The sequence below is a fragment of the Pelobates fuscus genome, chromosome 13, assembly GCF_036172605.1.
Source record: "Pelobates fuscus isolate aPelFus1 chromosome 13, aPelFus1.pri, whole genome shotgun sequence".
Classification (NCBI taxonomy): Eukaryota; Metazoa; Chordata; class Amphibia; order Anura; family Pelobatidae; genus Pelobates; species Pelobates fuscus.
In genome coordinates this window covers 112,067,593-112,073,592 of record NC_086329.1, presented here as the reverse complement: position 1 = coordinate 112,073,592, position 6,000 = coordinate 112,067,593, and the positions used below count along the sequence as shown (strand labels likewise).

The following is a 6,000-nucleotide window of genomic DNA, read 5'->3' as shown; positions in this document are numbered from 1 at the left end:
ATGGGGTATGTCCAGTCTTTTTTAGTAGCCACTTAGTCACAAACACTGGCCAAAGTTAGCATTTATATTTGTTTGTGTGTTAAAAATGCAAAAAACGCTAACTTTGTCCAGGGTTTGTGACTAAGTGGCTACTAAAAAAGACTGAACATACCCCATTTGCAATACCTTGGGTTGTCTTCTTTTACAAATGGTATGCCATCATGTGGGTAATTCTCATTGCTGGGCTAACATACACTTTCAAAGGCAACATAACCAACCTGGCAATTTTCAATGTAAGAAAAGTTGACCCCTATATTTGACCCTGTAACTTTCAAAAACACTAGACTTTGCTAAACACAAATATTAGTGTTTAAAAACATTAAAATGTATCACAACAATTATATCATCAGTGAAAGTGCCGTTTGTGTGTGAAAAATGCAAAAAAACGTAATTTTCACTGACAATATCATCGCTGTGATATGTTTTACTGTTTTGAAACAATAATATATGTGTTCAGTGAAGTTTTCCGAGCAAAACAGTACAGCCCATGTACAGGTTTTAGGGTGTCATAGAAAGTTACAGGGTTAAATATAATGCTAGCAAATTAAATTATCTGGACTTTCGGCCTGGGTTGTCAGGCAGGTTCATCAAATTGCAATCAATAAAATTACTTAATTACGTAAAAATATTAGGTAAATATGAACGTAAAATTTAAATATATCTACATATTTATATATTTGAAGTCTACGTGTATATTTATGAAATTATTTATGTAATTTTAAATATGGGTATATATATATATATATTTCATATTATTTTTATTTATTTATATATACATAGATGTATGTATAATTTCATTCTAAGTGTATTTTGATATTAATTTTATTCTAACTGTATTTTGATAATATATATATATATATATATATATATGTATATATATATATATATATATATATATATATATATATATATTAATATCAAAATACAGTAAGAATAAATTTTCATATATATAATTGTTTTACTTTTTTAAATTTAAAATTCTTTGAATTTATTTTAATTTACTTATTATTTCTATTTTATAATGTATATGTATGTATATTTGATCATACAGGGAGTGCAGAATTATAAGCCAAGTTGTATTTTTGAGGATTAATTTTATTATTGAACAACAACCATGTTCTCAATGAACCCAAAAAACTCATTAATATCAAAGCTGAATATTTTTGGAAGTAGTTTTTAGTTTGTTTTTAGTTATAGCTATTTTAGGGGGATATCTGTGTGTGCAGGTGACTATTACTGTGCATAATTATTAGGCAACTTAACAAAAAACAAATATATACCCATTTCAATTATTTATTTTTACCAGTGAAACCAATATAACATCTCAACATTCACAAATATACATTTCTGACATTCAAAAACATAACAAAAACAAATCAGTGACCAATAACCTTTCTTTGCAAGGACACTCAAAAGCCTGCCATCCATGGATTCTGTCAGTGTTTTGATCTGTTCACCATCAACATTGCGTGCAGCAGCAACCACAGCCTCCCAGACACTGTTCAGAGAGGTGTACTGTTTTCCCTCCTTGTAAATCTCACATTTGATGATGGACCACAGGTTCTCACTGGAGTTCAGATCAGGTGAACAAGGAGGCCATGTCATTAGATTTTCTTCTTTTATACCCTTTCTTGCCAGCCACGCTGTGGAGTACTTGGACGCGTGTGATGGAGCATTGTCCTGCATGAAAATCATGTTTTTCTTGAAGGATGCAGACTTCTTCCTGTACCACTGCTTGAAGAAGGTGTCTTCCAGAAAGTGGCAGTAGGACTGGGAGTTGAGCTTGACTCCATCCTCAACCCGAAAAGGCCCCACAAGCTCATCTTTGATGATACCAGCCCAAACCAGTACTCCACCTCCACCTTGCTGGCGTCTGAGTCAGACTGGAGCTCTCTGCCCTTTACCAATCCATCCATCTGGCCCATCAAGACTCACTCTCATTTCATCAGTCCATAAAACCTTAGTATAATCAGTCTTGAGATATTTCTTGGCCCAGTCTTGACGTTTCAGCTTGTGTGTCTTGTTCAGTGGTGGTCGTCTTTCAGCCTTTCTTACCTTGGCCATGTCTCTGAGTATTGCACACCTTGTGCTTTTGGGCACTCCAGTGATGTTGCAGCTCTGAAATATGGCCAAACTGGTGGCAAGTGGCATCTTGGCAGCTGCACGCTTGACTTTTCTCAGTTCATGGGCAGTTATTTTGCGCCTTGGTTTCTCCACACGCTTCTTGCGACCCTGTTGACTATTTTGAATGAAACGCTTGATTGTTCGATGATCACGCTTCAGAAGCTTTGCAATTTTAAGAGTGCTGCATCCCTCTGCAAGATATCTCACTATTTTTGACTTTTCTGAGCCTGTCAAGTCCTTCTTTTGACCCATTTTGCCAAAGGAAAGGAAGTTGCCTAATAATTATGCACACCTGATATAGGGTGTTGATGTCATTAGACCACACCCCTTCTCATTACAGAGATGCACATCACCTAATATGCTTAATTGGTAGTAGGCTTTCGAGCCTATACAGCTTGGAGTAAGACAACATGCATAAAGAGGATGATGTGGTCAAAATACTAATTTGCCTAATAATTCTGCACTCCCTGTATATATACGTGTGTAATTTAAGTATAAGTGTATTTTTATATTAATATATGTATATATTAATATAAAAAATACACTTAGTATGACATTATATATATATATATATATATATATATATATATACACACACAAACATATCTAATTATATTTTTATTTATTAAAATTTGAGCAATCACATGGCCATGGGGTCCTAATTCACTGAGGGGAGACTGCCTGGGCTGTCAGGCAATCTCCCCACACTGGGAGCAATGCTGATCGCCGCCGGGGGAATGGCGGCGATCAGGTAAGTACATAATACCGGTATGACGGTTCAGGACTGTCACCGGTCCTCAAGGGGATTTTTCCCATGACGGTCCTGAACCATCAGCGGTCAGTAAGGGGTTAATATATACGGAGAATAAATAGTTATTTTACATTTCTGCCTTTTCCTGGTCTTCATTAACTAACACTCCACCCCGGTTTTTATTGTACCAACACTTTAATTTTTTTGGTTCAATTCAATTAATAAAATGCTGACTATGACACTCTTAGTCATTGAGAAGTGCTGGAGGACCACGAAGGATCTCTTAAAGAGATCTTCAAATCATATAGGTGCAGATCACAATGCTATATTCACAATGCAACCTTCACAAATAGAGGGGTTACAGGGCTGAGCAGGAAGATCTTTCAATCTGAATCAGAGAGAGCCACCTCCCAGAAAGAGCTGGAGCTCCAGGCTCTTCACAATGCAACCTTCACAAATAGAGGGGTTACAGGGCTGAGCAGGAAGATCTTTCAATCTGAATCAGGGAGAGCCACCTCCCAGAAAGAGCTGGAGCTCCAGGCTCTTCACAATGCAACCTTCACAAATAGAGGGGTTACAGGGCTGAGCAGGAAGATCTTTCAATCTGAATCAGAGAGAGCCACCTCCCAGAAAGAGCTGGAGCTCCAGGCTCTTCACAATGCAACCTTCACAAATAGAGGGGTTACAGGGCTGAGCAGGAAGATCTTTCAATCTGAATCAGGGAGAGCCACCTCCCAGAAAGAGCTGGAGCTCCAGGCTCTTCACAATGCAACCTTCACAAATAGAGGGGTTACAGGGCTGAGCAGGAAGATCTTTCAATCTGAATCAGGGAGAGCCACCTCCCAGAAAGAGCTGGAGCTCCAGGTTCAACTGTTTGAACCCCTGTCTTTGCTCACAATGACCTGGAGGAGGTTGTAATAAAGCAGAACTGTCTCTTCTCTGAGCGTGGTCAATCCTCAAAGCATTTACCGGAGTAGATAATGACAATCCAACTTTAAGAGAGGTGAGATGATATTGAGTGCGAAGGGGATAGGAAAGTGTAATTATTTGTGTGCAGTTCTACTTACATACATCCCCTCTACTATAAATATATCAAACACACAGCTATTTCCTCCTATGGCCATAATAGTTATTTACAGCATTACCATTATATGCAAAATACCATCATACAAGCTGTACAGATATATAGGACAATTGTATCTGGAAATGTTATAATTACGGTAATCTTATTCTTCATTGCCTAAATAAAGAGAGCTTGGTAACACCAGACATTGTCATTTGTTTTTCTTTATTTTGCTGTATAATCACACACTGATTAATTCCCGTCAATGAAAAATGTGTTAGCCCTAGAAATAGCTGCCCGACACATTTTTTTACCTGTAATTTTACTTCTAACCAAGTTTGTGAAAGGTTCTACATAATAAAATTCTGTTTTATTTCAGAATAAATTACTATATTAAAATGTTGCATTATTACTGCATTCACGGTTTCTGTGAGATAGGTCTGATTTTCAGCAATCGTCATTTTCTAGTTTGATCATGCTGGGATTCAGAAAAAACACAATCAAACAATCAGAAAATGTTGAATTTGGTTAATTCGTTTCTTTATGTTTTTTTTCACTTCACCATTTCTCAAGCAGTGGGGTGAGGACAGTGTACATTAGGGCAAGATATTTATCATACTGATTGCCTTTGGCACTAACATATACAATGCATGTTGTGCCAAAGAACATGAGAGCTACAATGAGGGATAATAATATCGATGACAGCAGCTGCAATAGTCACCGCATTGCTGATAAAAGAATTGGAACAAGCCAACTTCTGCAGTGGGGGCAAATCGCAGAAGAAATGATTCATCTTATTGGGTCCACAGAAGTGTAATGTAGCTGTGCAGATTGTAGGAAGGAAAGCAATGAAAAAGCCAACAGCCCAGGCAAGTACTGCAAGCTCAATACAGAAGGATCTGCTCATAATTGATGGATATTTCAAAGGGCTGTTAATGGCTAATTCTCGATCAAAGGCCATTACTATTAGTAAATAGCACTCTGTTACTCCTAAGGCATCAAAGATATACAAGTGTGTGAAACATCCAATGAATGATATCTTGTTGTTACCTGCAATGAGGATAGAGAGAAATTTTGGAACAGTAGCCGTCACAAACCCAATTTCTAAAGCAGCAAATACACTTATAAATAAATACATAGGAGACTGAAGGGATGTGCTAGTCTTCACCAGGACAATAATGGTCAGATTCCCAAGGACAGAGATATTGTAGGCTAACAAGACAACTGTGAAAAACAAGAGCTGGTATTGGTGAAGCTCGGGAAACCCAGAAAGGATGAATTCTGTGACACTTGTTCTATTTATGACATTCATGCTGTTTGATGATAACACGCCGTATTGGGTTTTCTGCAAGAAAATACATTCTGATTAATGGTGGGTGATTCTACTCATATATCAAAGCTTCATCAATATATTTAACTATTTATTCATTTGTAGTGTAAATATATATACGTTATTTAATAATGTACAAAAACAATAGGTTTGAAGAAAGGAGATTTCATCTAAGGCAAAGAAAATGTTTATTTACAGTAAGAGCAATAAAGATATAGAATTCTCTGCCTGAAGAGGTGGTTTTATCAGAGTCACTACAGATGTTTAAACTGCAATTGGATAAATACTTGCAAAAACATAACATACAGGGATATCATTTCTAATTAGTGGGGTAATAGCTGCTTGATCCAAGGAGACATCTGACTGCTATTTTGGGGTCAAGAAGGATTTTTTTTCCTAGTTTGTTGCAAAATTGGAAGCGCTTCAGACTGGGTTTTTTGCCTTCTTTTGGATCAACAGCAAAAGCATATGTGAGGAAGGCTGAACTTGATGGACGCAAGTCTCTTTTCAGCTATGTAACTATGTAATAGTCAACAGAAACGTTTAAAGACTGATAGTCCTTCTGGAATCAACTAAAATAAAGACACGTACAATAAAATGAATAAACTTTGCACCCAATAAAATAGATTCAACTTTGCAATAAAATATAGTGCTTGTAGCTGTCACACAAGTGTATTTCTCAAACAAATGAAA

At 36.7% G+C, this 6,000-nt stretch overlaps 1 pseudogene; it reads right to left on the bottom strand.

Annotated features, from left to right (window-relative positions):
- Nucleotides 1-4,535: 4,535 nt before the first annotated feature.
- Nucleotides 4,536-5,289, bottom strand: LOC134582728 (olfactory receptor 6N1-like; annotated as a pseudogene).
- Between the last annotated feature and the right edge of the window lie 711 nt (nt 5,290-6,000).